This window comes from Pinus tabuliformis, chromosome Q (assembly GCF_031772625.1).
Source record: "Pinus tabuliformis cultivar Carrire ecotype Pingquan chromosome Q, CPIR1, whole genome shotgun sequence".
NCBI classification, from domain to species: Eukaryota; Viridiplantae; Streptophyta; class Pinopsida; order Pinales; family Pinaceae; genus Pinus; species Pinus tabuliformis.
In genome coordinates, this window is record NC_142296.1 from 604,350,517 (window position 1) to 604,364,801 (window position 14,285).

The following is a 14,285-nucleotide window of genomic DNA, read 5'->3' on the forward strand; positions in this document are numbered from 1 at the left end:
AACTTAACGATTTTCCCCTCATGAGGAAAGCAAATGACATGAAACAGAGTCGAAACAATGGCGTCCATTTCGTATACCCAGTTCCTTCCTAATAGGAGATTATAGTCTAGGTTAGCATCTATGACTTCTACTTCAACATTGATGACCTTCCCCCCAACACATATAGGAAAGGCCGAGATAATCCCATGCGGCTTATGAGAATGACCATCAAACACAGTCAAGACGGTGGGTGAAGGAACAGCCGAAGGCGATCCAATAGCCTTCCAGCATGACATCGACATGAGGCACGTGGAAGCTCCTTCATTTATAACGGTACAAAAATGTTGATTTTCCGGTATGTAGACTTTATTTGGAAAGCCATATGATGAGGGAGTCGCTTTTTGACATTTAACATGTCAAAAGTGAGCACTAAAGAATTAGTTGGATCGACTTCCCCAATCGCGGAAAGTAAAGCACTTCGTTGAGCCGGACACGACTAGAGAACCTCTAAAGTGGACATAGCGCACGGACTCTAAGCCAGATCCTCAACAATGGAGTAATTCTGGGTGGCCCTAGCATTAGGATTAATAGTCGCGCGTTTAACGGAACCTTTCGGTATCCGTGGTATAGTCTCAACAGGGGGTCACTCAATATGAAGGTTGGTATTTCCGGGAACAGTCTTGTCCTTGGAAGTTTCGGCTTCACCATAATCACGTGACTGAGTAGTCACATGGACGTTAGAACCCATCATGAAAACATTCGATGATTTTTCCCCTTCCTGGTTGCCCCCTGCGGAGGTACCAGGATTTGAACTCGCGCTAGCAAGAAGTTGCTGCCCTTGGGGAAAAGGGTTTGTTAACACAGCCTGAGAACTAGAAGTCCCTTGCTGTCCTAACAAGCGTTGAGCGTCTTCAATCTTAGGGCAGAGATGAGTTAAATGGTCTCCACTGCACAACTTGCATGGAAACTTGACTTTCTTTCTAGACTCATTTCTACCACCACCAGCGTTGTTGCCGGATTTATTTGCATCAGGCTTCCCATCCTGGTTCTTTTTCTTACCTCGTCCTTTCTTTTTCCCATTGGAATTTTGATTTCCTTTGGGGTTATTAGATTAGACGGCATTAATTGAAGAAGTTTGGGAAGCCAGGGGATTAGACGATGTGACTTGGTTGTTAGAAGCAGTTTGTAAGGACAACTGCTGCAATTGGTTCAACAAGTTCACGGTAGTTGTGTCTACCGACCCAACGATACCATCCGCGTGGGGACCTGGCTTCGACTTAGCTATGTCAACCTTAGACCCAGGAGCATCTGGCAAGTATTTTTGAAGGATCCCAGGCTGAGAGTAGTTCAATTCTAATTGCTGGGCCCTAAAAATGGCTTGCTCCTCAGAATAGACTCCAGACATGGAGACATCCTTGGAGATCTCGGGTTGTAAAGATTTCAAAAACCATTCGAGACAGTACTCCGGAGGGATTTCGGCTTTAATGAGCCTCTTTCTCCGTCTCCATTCCTGAATATGGTCAGAAATGTGAGTTGCCTTATCCTGACAAAAAGTGGCCAGAAGTTCAGTTCTGGCATCATAACGGACAGGCAACTGGAAATGATTTAAGAAAATATTGGCTAAGTCAGCGAAAGATGTAAAGCTGCCCCCTGGCAACTCTATATACCATTTGGCCGCATTACCAGTCAAGGTGCGTTGAAAAAGTCTCAACCTGATCGAGTCATCGATAAGGGAGTTAGATGAGCACCACAAATGGAATGTGGTTACATGGTCGCCTACGTCTTCACCGCTCTTTCCTTCGAATTTTGGAATGTCCGAAGGGAGTTTGGTTGGGACCGGAGGTGTTACACTAAAATTTGTCACCATGACTATTTGCAGTCAGTATGGCTCCATCAATTGTCATACTATCCTCCTTGGCAAGTCTTATACCTCTGCTACTCATGTCAAACTCCAAGAAAGAGAGAAAGTCTTTAAAAATCTATATAGCTCTGGTTACGCAGTTTCTCTTAGACTTACCTGCGTGTACGCACCTCAAGTTCATAACACTTGCGTACTTGTACACTCTGTCTATAAAGGGGTGGGTGCGTACTCCTATAAAGGTCAAAAGGCGCAAGTTTTACTCCAAAAAAGTTACTTGTGGTCGATTCTAGAGCATTCTAGAAGATGGTTTGACGTGGATTGAGCGCCTCCAGATGGTTCATGCATCCCTATGAAAGAGGAACTTATCCCATCAAGAGGGGAGCTATCCCATTGAAAGAGGGGCTTATCCCATTGATGGTGGACCTGATTAACTTCCTCCAAAGCACTATAAATACAGGCATTGGGCCAGAGGGAGGGGAGGTTGAAAGCTGAACATTCCTAAGGGTAGATGCTACTGAAATTAGGACTCCCTTATAGAGCTTGAGAGGAGAGATTCCAATCCTTTCTTAGCTTCATTTGGAAGTGGGTGAGCTGATCAAAGTAAAGGAGAACTCTTGCTGGACCCTGGGAAGGACCTGCACAACACCAAGGCACTGGTTGTAATGGTTTCTTTTGTTTCCAATTAATACAATTAAGTTCATTTTTCTCAACAAGTTGTTATATATAATTTGTTTCATAAACTCCTTGGTCTTTATGATGAATATGTTTTATTATATGAGTTATTCAGGTGCTATGTAATCGTTTTCTTGTTAGTGAATGCAGGCTTCAAGGAGAAGGAGCTCATCTGGATCGGAGAGGCTGGACTACAACAAACAAGCGTTGGACTAAAGGTAAGCCTTAAACACCTGGTTGCTTTTATTTTAAATGCATATTTAGGGAAAGATAGTGCTTGATTGTTTTGTTTGTCACTAGAAAGCCTTAGCTTCTAGGGAGGTCGGTTTTGTCCGCAAAATTGACTCTTTCCGCATGACAAAATGGCGACTCCGCTGGGGAATCCATGGATTTGATTGATTCCTCTTTTGATTGATACTTTGATTTGAGAAAAGTCGATTTCTTCCTGGTTTTTGACTGATTGACTGTGAATTTGGGTGGAATAGCTTAGGGTTGAGTTAGTTTTTACTTTTCTTGGTTTTGAGAGCAGTACGCACCCTCTGCGTTAAGCACAGTGCGTACCTGTACGCACTTCTTCTTTGTACACAAAGCGTGGCCGCACCTGTGCAAACAGGCTGCCTGCATACCCCTGTCAAAAGTTTAGAAAATTCCATTTTTTCCTTTTTACCCATTAGATTTTGTTTATAGTTTGTTTTTGCTGCCCAGATCCATTGGTTATCTGTCAGAAGTCTTCATCTAAGCTTGTTTCATTAGCATCAAGGGTTTTAGTGAAGTTCATAGAGATTCTAGCCCTAAGTTTGATTTTTGTATTGGTCTTGTAGTGACTTTGGCTTTAGAAGTTGTAAAAACCTTGGATATCCCTGGTCTTTTCAGTCTTCTTAGGAGTCAGACCTTTCGTAAAATCCACCTTTGCGAGAAACCTACCTTTGTGTTGTCTCTTTGCGGAATTTCGAGAAGGCTTGTTGGTTAAGCTGTGAATTTCATTCTTAAGAAAAAGAACAAAAGATTTTTATTTTTGTTTTTGACTAGTTTATCATTCTGCATGAACTAGTCCTTGGTTGAATTGTAACTGAGTAAAACATCCTGGAATTATATTTTGTAGGCTTTTACCTCATTAGATTTGCTTTTAGGTAAATTTCTCATTAGGTTTGCTTTTAGGTAAATTTCTCTTAGATTTTCATAGATCTTAAAATTGATTTGATTTTCGTAGATCTTAAAATTTGATTTTTGTTAAGTAGTTTTACATGCCTTGTTAAAATAGAAAAAATACAAAATATCTTTTGAGGAAAGTTTGTTTTAGTAGCGTTTGAAGTCTTTGAAAAGAGAAAGGAAGTTTTCGTGAAATAATTAGTGGTCATGTGTTGTGTGCTTTGGAAAAGATAAAAGAGATTGTTTCTTTGATTTTCATTGCCAAGAAAGTTGTCTTTATAAGCTTTGCATTCTCCAACTCTCTTAGCTATGGAATTCATTGAAAAGGAAAGATTGTCTTGTTTCATCCTAGGTGCATCTTTTTAGTGGATTTGAGTCGAGTCTACACACCATCAGTTTCATCTCCGCTACCTTTTGTCCTAAAGAAAAACCATAAAAATTAACGCTTAAAGTAAAATCAACTTAGTAACTTTTTATTTACTAGGGCTCTGAAACACCAATATAGATCAGGCTAGTGTCTTGGAGTAGGAGAGTAATTAACTCTCCAAGACAGTAAAACCAAACAAGTAGCTTATCTTGTGGTAGGATAAATCCAACTGTTTCATTTGTACTTTGAGAAAGCTCCTCTTAAAGGAGAAGCACGAGACCGTGTGCGAACCAGTGAGGGAATCAATCCTCCTTCATTGGGAACGACGCCAGATACGCACGTACTACAAACGGTAAACCTCAGATTAACCATTGTCGAGGAGCCTGGGGTCACTTGTCGGTAAACCTTGGATTATTGTCAAGGAGCCGGCAAAGGGATTGAGCTTGTTACTCTGCCCTTGCGTGCTATCGGGTCGTAGACTGTTCCCCCAGGTATATTTGTTGCTGTTGGTAACCTTAATGACTATTATCTTTAGGATTCTACCCAAGGTGACGGTGGAGGGAAGATCCCACTGTACCTGGAGTAGACGTCGGCTAGACTCACTTGGATTTTCTGGGGGGTTCACTTCACTCGAGACGGTTTAAGTGGAGGAACTTGGTCCAGTCTATTCATTAAGCAGGTTGCCGGGGTAACTGTTCCACCCGCCACTTCTGTACTGAATTCGGCGATGTTGGATTTCATCACCAACTAGTGTTTTCGGTCCGGAAGGTTACTGTTTGTGTTTGGTTTGACGCCCTAGATTCTTTAGACGTGTGATTCGAATTTGTTTGGTTCTTTAGAGACTTTAGGCGGTTTGCTTTGAGATTTTACTTTGTTTGTGTGTGCAGTAGTTAAAAGTTTTTAGTTGTGGCTTAATTACCAAGACAGTCCCGTAGACTTCGAGGCGAGTCTCCTGAGGTTGTAACCGTGGCTGATTTGTTGAGGAAGTCCCGTAGACTTCGGGGCCAACCTCCTGAAGACGTCCCGGGCCATTACGAAGGTTTGAAAGTCCTCGTAACTCCTAGTGGCAGTAAAGTAGCGTCCCCTGAAGAAGGAGAGTCTTCATTGGTTGTTCATCCTGATTACCAAAGTCTAGAAACAGGTTATAATCCTGAAGCTGTTTCGGTTTCCGAGCTTGCTGGTAGTTTTTCATCTACTAGTGATATAGGCAAAGAACCTGAGATATCTGAACCTGTTACTCCAACATCGGGGTTAGTCTCTCCGGCTTCTAGTGTTCCTAATTCACCTAGGGTAGAAAGAGTCATCACCGAAAATCTTCCTTCTGGTTTGATAGCTATTGAAGAACTTGTTCCGGAAGAAGAAATAGGAATCCCTATCCCTGAAGATCAACCTACTATTGATCTAAGGGAGCGTGAATCCATTTTTTATAGTCCACCTAGAAGTACTACTTGGTATCTTTCTTTAACTAATTATTTGGACAACTCAGTGTCAAGTTTTTCACCAGCTCGAGTTTCTTATCCACCTAGAGGTATTTATACTCCCGTAAATATGTCAGGTCAGTCGTCCATGTTTACTCAATCGCCTGAATCTTTTTTGTACGGCGGTCCTTCTGTTCCTGCCGGGTATCAATCTTTGTCTGGTACTTTTTTGGGAGCATCTCCTCAACCCATTGAACAACGGATGTTCACTGGAAGCAATGGTGCAAAGCCGTTGAGTGTAGAAGACATTCTTATGATGTCAGGTTCTATTCCCGCTTCTCAACCTCAAGGTGGCCAGTTACCGCCTGGGGGCAGCCTCAATTAACGCCTGGGGGGCAACCTCAAGGTACACAATTTGCATCTGGGGGGCAACCTCAAGGATAGTACGTGCCTACGGTACATTACATTCCTCAAGGTCAACCCCAGACTCAATATGTATCCCAAGGTCAACCCCAGTATCAATTTATACCTCAAGGTCAACCCCAGTATCAGTACATGCCTCAAGGGTATCTACCCCAAGGTCAGTACTCGAGTCAAGGTTTCCAACCACCCCAAGGTCAATATTATGTTCAAGGCACAAGAAATGTACCTTTCAATTATCAATCCTACCCTCAACCCGGTTATGGATCTCAATATCCTCAACCTCTTATGGGTCAATACCCCAGAATAAACATAGTGTGGGATCCATCACAAGTTCAACAGGTGTTGCAGCCAAATGTACAGTTGTCATCTCAAACTGGACAACCCTTAGTTTCTGGTCCACCCCAGCAACTCGTCCAGTCTAATATTCAAACTTCTGTACCTTCGGTAGTTTCTCAGTCCGGACCTATTTCGCCTCGTACTCCATCTCAAATGACTGCTGCAACTACCGCAACATCTGTTCCATCTACCACACTTACTTCTAAAGTATCGACAGCTCCGGTTTCTACTGTCCCTGTAACTACTCCTCAGACATCTTTACCATCGTCTGGATCCACGATTCAAACTACGGTTCAGATGCCTGTAGGACAACCTGGTTTAAGTACGGTTGTCACAAGTCAACCACAGTTCATTTATCAACCATACCAGGGTCAGTACCAATTCAGTTCTGCTGTCGAGCAACCAGTTTACCAGTATCAACCGTATCCTAGGTACACTTATCAACAACCACAGCAACCCCAGTACGGTCCGGTTAATCCTGGTTTTCCAGGAGGATACCATATCCCGAATGTGATTCCTATTCCTAGTTATCCTGGATATCCTCCTCCTGGGGCTGGTATTGTGACCCAGAGTTTTAGGGATCCTAATCGGCAGCTACTGTTTATCGCAACTTTGGATTTACCAGATTTGTCACGCCTAACAAACGATCCAATTAATTATCTTCCGTTTTGGCCGCCAATGCCGAATAAGTTGCCTAGTGACATTCCCAAGTTCGAGGGTAAGTCTGGAGAGGACCCGTCGCATCATGTGATGACTTACCACCTCTGGTGTCCCTCAAATTCCATCTCGGATGATTCGATCCGCTTACATCTTTTCCAGCGCACTCTCATTGGTCTCGCGGCCAAGTGGTACATTGAGTTACCACGGGCCTCTTTTTATAATTTTAGCCAGTTAGCTACTTCATTTTTAACTCATTTTCAGTTGCCGGTCAGATATGATAATGGCACGGAGTTACTAACTTCATTAAAACAATCGACGTCCACTTATATTTCCGATCACATTCATGAATGGAGACGTCGAAGGAGGTTAGTGAAAGTTTTTATCCCGGACCAAATCTTAGCTGAATGGTTTGTTAAATCATTATTACCGAAGATTACTGAAGACGTAGCCAAGGCCGGAGTAGTTACTGAGGAGCAAGTGATTGCTCAAGCGCAGTACCTTGACTTAGTTTATACTCAGTCAGGTACGTTACACGAAAAGATCCCAAATCTTCCTAAGTCAAATCAAATCGTTGTTGCTCCTTCAGGATCTCATGCTGCTGATGGCATGATTGGTACGGTGAACACTAAAAGCAAGAAGAAATCCTCAAAGAATTCTTCTCCTATTATAACCTTACCAGACTCCCCGACGGGAGATTCTTCCACTGAACTCTCCACCGACATTCACGCTGTAGAGTCATCTACGGCTAAATCAAAATCCGGTGGGAAGAAGAAAGGCAAGAAGAAGAATAAAGCAGACAAAACTCCAAAGGAGAAAACTGAAAAGGCAGAATCCAATGATGAAAAATTCAAGCCTCGTTATCCATGTCTTATTTGTGAAGAAGAACATTTTACAAGAGACTGCCCTCATCGAGCAGAGGTTGCGAAGATCGTCAAGGGTTCCCAAATTCCTGCTATCTTGAAGGACCCATTTCCGAAAGATAGCAAAATGATAGGTTCTTCCTCGAGTGCCACTGAAGAACCCATTTTGATGATGTCTCATGTAAGGATTGCGACTCGATCGCAAGATTATGGTAGTAAAAGTCCGTTGATAAATCGAAAGAAGGAGAATCTTCTCATTCTAATCCATCAACCTCAGCTCCCGGTTCCGATACACTACAGATCGAGAAGCCTAACCCAGACTTAGTAATCAAGCCGCCCACCAAGGGTGTACTTCGAAGGTCCGCTTTCAATCCACATGTGAGAGCGGCCCAGAATTATAACATTGTTGAGGACTTAGTTGTTTCACCCTCAGCAATGTCGGCTTTGGAAGTGCTGCAATCATGTCCAGCACAACGCAAATTACTTTTGTCGGCTATAGGAGCTGTTGATGTTCAGGACCCAAACCTAATAATATTTGATCTAGAAAATAGTACATCGCGTTTGCCTCATCAAATGGCTTTCCAGATCCCAGTGATAGTAAAAAACAGGCCTATTCATCGGACTGTAATTGATGAGGGAGCTTCCACGTGTATTATGTCGATGCAGTGTTGGAGATCGCTTGGTTCTCCTTCACTAAATCAATCCCTGACAATTCTTAAGGCCTTTGATGACCGTGGGTTCCGTCCTTTTGGCATTCTACAGGATTTTCCTATAAGGGTTGAAGGAAAAACCGTTAGTCTAGATGTGGAGGTGGTTGATGCCCCTCTAGACTACAACCTTCTCTTGGGTCGAAGTTGGACTTACGCTATGACAGTGGTCGTTTCATCGGTCTTCCGAGTAATAAAGTTTCCACATAATGGCAAGATCGTAACAATAGACCAGCTGACTTACTTTTCATCCGACCCAACCTCTTCAGAGAGTATCCAGCATGTCGGTAAAACGACTATCCCATATAAGGATGTTGGTGTAGGATTAGTTAAAGATGCCGGTTTACTGGGAACTTTTCCTTTTCCTCCACTCAACGTGTCGTCTTCATTCGCAACCATTCATATGATTACATCAGACACTATTTATTACGACGATCCTTGGATCGTTCCTTCTGAATCTGAAATAGACTCATTTGGTAATTCTATGCCGTTGAGTCCATATGAAATTGCCTATGAAGCCGTGCAGTCTTTTTCCGACCTGTGTTCAACCAAAGTCGACCAAATGAATGTGGTCCATGAGGAATCACTTTTCACGTCAACCTCGGAGTTAATAGCATTTCCCGAAGTTGTGTCATCTAACGAACAACTTCGTGAAGTCCTGTGTATAGATGACTTACCATGGGATGATCTCCATCATAGATCTTCTTTTTTACCTGAGGTTGATCGTTTTGAAAATGATTTCTCATCAGTTTTTACAGCTGAATATGTCAAGGAAGCTCAGAATCCCATGAAACATCATGATTCAGAGTTGAATTTGGGAAATATTTCTCGAACTATTCCCATTGACATTTCAGTTAAGCCTGGATTTGTTGAGAACATTCATATAGGTGCCTCGTGTACAGATGACGAAATTCAGACATACAAGGCCCTATTTCAAGAATTCCGCAACGTGTTTGCCTGGTCCTACGAGGAAATGCTAGGAATTGATCCCGCGATTGTTGTTCATGAGATCAAGACTTACCCGGATGCTAAACCGTTCCGGCAACGTTTGCGTCAGATTCACCCACGAAAAGCTGCTGCAATTAAAGCAGAAGTTGAAAAGCTGTTGAAAGCAGGTTTCATTTATCCGATCCCATTAACGGATTGGGTATCGAATATTGTTCTGGTTAACAAAAAATAGGGAACAATAAGAATATGCATCGACTATAGGGACATTAATCGAGCTTGTCCAAAGGATAACTACCCAACGCGCTATATCGATCAAATCATTGATGATTGTGCCAGCAGTGAAATATTTTCCTTTATGGACGGTTTTTCCGGCTACAATCAAATCAATATTCTACCTGCCGATCAACCAAAAACGGCTTTCATTTGTCCATGGGGGACATTTTCTTATTGCAAATTACCTTTTGGGCTTAATAACGCCGGAGCAACTTTTCAAAGGGCGATGACTTATGCGTTTCATGACATCAAACACATTGTGCAACTGTATCTCGATGATTTGCCCACTCATTCATTACATCGAGCAGACCACCTTGTCCATTTACGAGCCATCTTCATGAGGTGTAGGCATTATCGTATTCGGTTGAACCCACACAAATGTGTCTTCTGTATAGAAGTGGGACGATTGCTAGGATTTGTAGTTTCAAAAGCCGGCATTCACGTCAATCCCTCGAAGGTAGAAGCTATCATCAAATTGCCTCCTCCTTCGAGTCTTCGCCAACTCCAAAGTTTGCAGGGGAAAGCAAACTTTTTATGACGATTCATTCCTAACTACGCCGAGGTTACAAAGGGTTTTACACGGTTGTTGAAACAGAACGCTCAATTTTCTTGGGATGAGATAGCTCAGAAATCTTTTGATCCACTCAAACACGCGTTGACCCATGCATCGTTGTTGCATCCTCCCAACTACAACCAGGATTACTTTTTGTACCTCGCCGCCTCCCATTCCACCATTGGAATGGTCTTAGTTCAGGAAGATGAATTCGGAACGGAACATGTGATATATTACCTTAGCAGGACGTTAAATCCCACTGAGCTAAAATACTCACATGTGGAGAAATTGGCATTGGCAGCCGTTCAAGCTGTCCAACGTTTTCGTCACTACATTTTACTCCGTAAAACTATAGTCATTTCGGATTGCAACCCTATGATCTACATTTTGACTAAACAATTGCTAGGGGGCAAGTACTCCAAATGGATTGTTATCCTGCAGGAGTTCGACTTGGAGTTTGAGAAATCTAAGTCTAAGAAATCTTTAGTTTTTGCAGAGTTAATGTGTGACTTCCCGCGTGCTGACACGGAAACTGTGGCAGAGGAGCCCATTGCGGACGAATCTATGTTTCTAATCAGCACTTTACATCCGTGGTATGGGGATATCATCATCTATCTCCAGACCCAATCCTTTCGGCCCGAAGCTTCAAAGTCGGAACGTCGGAAAATTTGATTCCAGTCCCAACAATACAAAATTATTGGAGATACTCTTTATCGACGTGGGGCGGACTCTATTTTTCGACGTTGCTTAACTCACGAAGAAGCTAAAAGGGTTCTGAATGACTGTCACTCTGGAGCGTGTGGCGGTCATATGTCTGGGTATGCCACAGCCCAAAAGATATTGTGCGCTGGCTACTTCTGGTTGTCCTTGTTTAAATATTGTATTACTGCGCTTCGAAAATGCCACAACTATCAGGTGTTTGATCGAAAGATGTGTGCTCCACCTGCTCCTCTCCACCCTATAATTGTCATTGGTCATTTCGCCAAATGGGGTATCGATTTTATTACATGTAACCCTCACTCGGCCGGGGGGCATGAGTATATCATCCTTGCCGTAGATTATTTTACTAAGTGGGCCAAGGCGATGCCTACATTCGAGGCAGACGGCAAGACAGCTACAATTTTCGTGCTTAATCACATAATTGCTAGGTTTGGTGTCCCACAAGCGATAATCACTGGCCATGGGCGCCATTTTCGAAACGTTATGATGACAGAACTTACAGACCAGCTTGGTTTGCGTCACGATAGTTCAACTCCTTATTATCCACAAGCAAATGGTTTGGTTGAGTCCATCAACAAAGTTTTAGTTATCATGATCCGACGAATCATTGGTATTCATCAGTCGAATTGGCACAACATGTTATTTTCAGCGCTTTGGGCGTACCGAACCTCAGTGAAAACATCAACAGGGTTCACTCCTTTCCAACTAGTTTATGGTTTGGAAGCTGTGCTACCCATTGAATGCGAAATCCCGTCACTACAAATGGCCATCGAGTTACTTCCAGCTACTTCCGAAGAGGAGAAGCGTTTATTATACTTAGCTCAATTAGATGAGAATCGACGCGATGCCGCATTGGCAATCGAGACTCACGCAAAACGGATGAAAGCTCAGTATGATCGAAATGTGACCCCTCGAAATTTTTCGGAAGGAGACCTAGTGTTGTTATATGATCAAGCTAATGATAAATTAGGTGCTGGAAAATTCGTTCCTATGTGGCATGGGCCCTATATTGTCAAGCGAAAGCTAGCAAAAGGGGCCTATGAGCTGGTAGACTTTGACGGGGACTCTTTGGGTAAACCCAGAAATGGACTTTACCTAAAGAGGTATTATGCTTAAAAGATGGGTATGGAGATTTTAGTTAGGTTAGGTTTTTCCTTCTAGCTAGTGTGTTTGTTAGTTTAGACAGTGTGCTTAGCTTAGAAAGTGTGTTTTCGTCGTTATTCTGGCTTATCTTGGTTTTACTCTTGATGATGCAGATGTCGATGCCTCTCCAAACATACATTGGTTTCGCTGATGGTGCTTGTCGTAGTACACGGAATATCTCTTTCGTAGCTTGGGTCATCTATTCGCCCTCTGACGAGTTAGTTTCTATGCATGGGGTGAGCCTCGGTCAAACAACAAACAACATTGCAGAATACAGTGCAGTGATTGAGTTATTGTCTGAATCTATTTCATTTGGGATACGGAGTTTGATAGTGAGGTTAGATTCTGAACTCGTTGTATTACAGCTTAATAGAGTGAATGCCATTAGAAATCCAGTGTTATTAAGGTTATTTTTGAGAGTGCGTCTCTTGGAACGTGAGTTTGATTACATTGAATATCAACATATTCCAAGGTCTTTAAATACATTAGCAGATGCAATTGCTTCTCGAATGTTAAATAGACATTCGCAATAATCATACATGTAAATTTAAAACCATTCCATAACATGATTTACAAAATAAGCCGGTAATAATGATATATATAGATAGGAGTGTGTCAAAAAATACATCGTCTTCGATCATAGCTTGAAAAACACCTTATGATCGGCAAAAATGATAAGTACAAAAAACCAAAATGTCACGTGTGTCTACAAAAACGACCATCCAATCACTGGTGATGATCTCTATATGACACCACTGCACGGGCTACCCTACACAAGAACCTCCTAAAAGTTCCTGGGACCCCGACTACAAAGCGCTGAAGCCTGATAGGAATATCATCTATGGTAGTCTCTGGTATGTCTGCTGTAAGACGCTCTAGGTCATGTTCCAACTCAGCTAAAGTCTCTGTGGCCTCGTCTTGCGAGGCCAGTGCCGCTGTAACTGGTAGTCTCCTCTCGAAAGGCCGGAGATTGGCTGGACGACGTGGGCCTACATCTGCATTTTGAAAATTGTTACCTGTCAGTTTTGAGACGATATAAAAACAAAAAAAATAGATAGTTTAAAAACTTGTAGAAAATGAAGTTACCTGTATCATCCCATTGTTCTCCCGGTGGAAGAATCATGTCCGGATCTCCACGAAAATCAACTCCGGCATAAGGAAAATCCTGTATCGAAAAGACCTGGTCCTCTAACCAGTGAAAGTACTCCGGAGTAAATCGAACAACCTTCGTTCCCTCATGAGGATGACGGGCCATAACCGCAACCCATCGCATCAATTTGGGCTCTCGAGGAAGCCCAACACCAACAGTGAGCTGCTGTGGGATCAGCATCGGAACCCTCTCTAAGCCAAAACTGACAACTAAAGGCCCATAACCAAAAGTCTTCAGCTATCCGTTTTTGGCTCGAGTCAGTTGGTGTTACACTAAAAAATGTCACCTTGACTACTTACAGTTAGTATGGCTCAAATCAACAAGTCATGCTACCCTCTTAGGCAAGTCTCATGCCTCTGTTATCCATCTCAAACTCAAAGAAGAGAGAAAGTCTTGTAAAAATCATGTTTATCTCTGGGGTCGCAGGTTCTCTCTAGCCTTACCTGCGGGGACGCTGACCATGTTCACAAAATCTGCGTCCATGGACGCTCTGTATGTTAAGGGACAGGTGCGTCCCTCTGTAAAAGGCAAAATGCGCGAGTTTTATCTTGAAAAAGTTACTTGTGGTTACTTCTAGAACATTCTAGAGGTCGGTTTGATGAAATGGATGCGCCTCCAGTTGGTTCATGTATCTCTATTAAGGGGGAACTTATCCCATCAATAAGGGAGCTATCCCACCCATAGAGGGGGATGATCCCATTGATAGTGGACCTGAATAACCTCTTTACAGCACTATAAATGAAGGCATTGAGCCAGAAGGAGAGGAGGTTGGAGCTATACATTTTCTTTGGGTAAATGCTGCAGGATTTAGGTCTTCCATTAGAGCCTTTGTGAGGAGAGATTGTCTTCACTTGATTCTACTTGGGAGAGGGTGAGCTTTGTCAAAGTAGAGGAAAACCCTTGATGGACCCTGGGAGGAACTTGCACAACACCAAGGCCAGGTTGTAAGAGTTTCTTTGTTTCGTTATTAATACAAACTGGTTTATTTTTCTCAATAGCTTGTGTTAATGAGTTATTTCATGTGTTCCTTGGTCTGCATGTTGAATATATGTTTTATTATATGAAA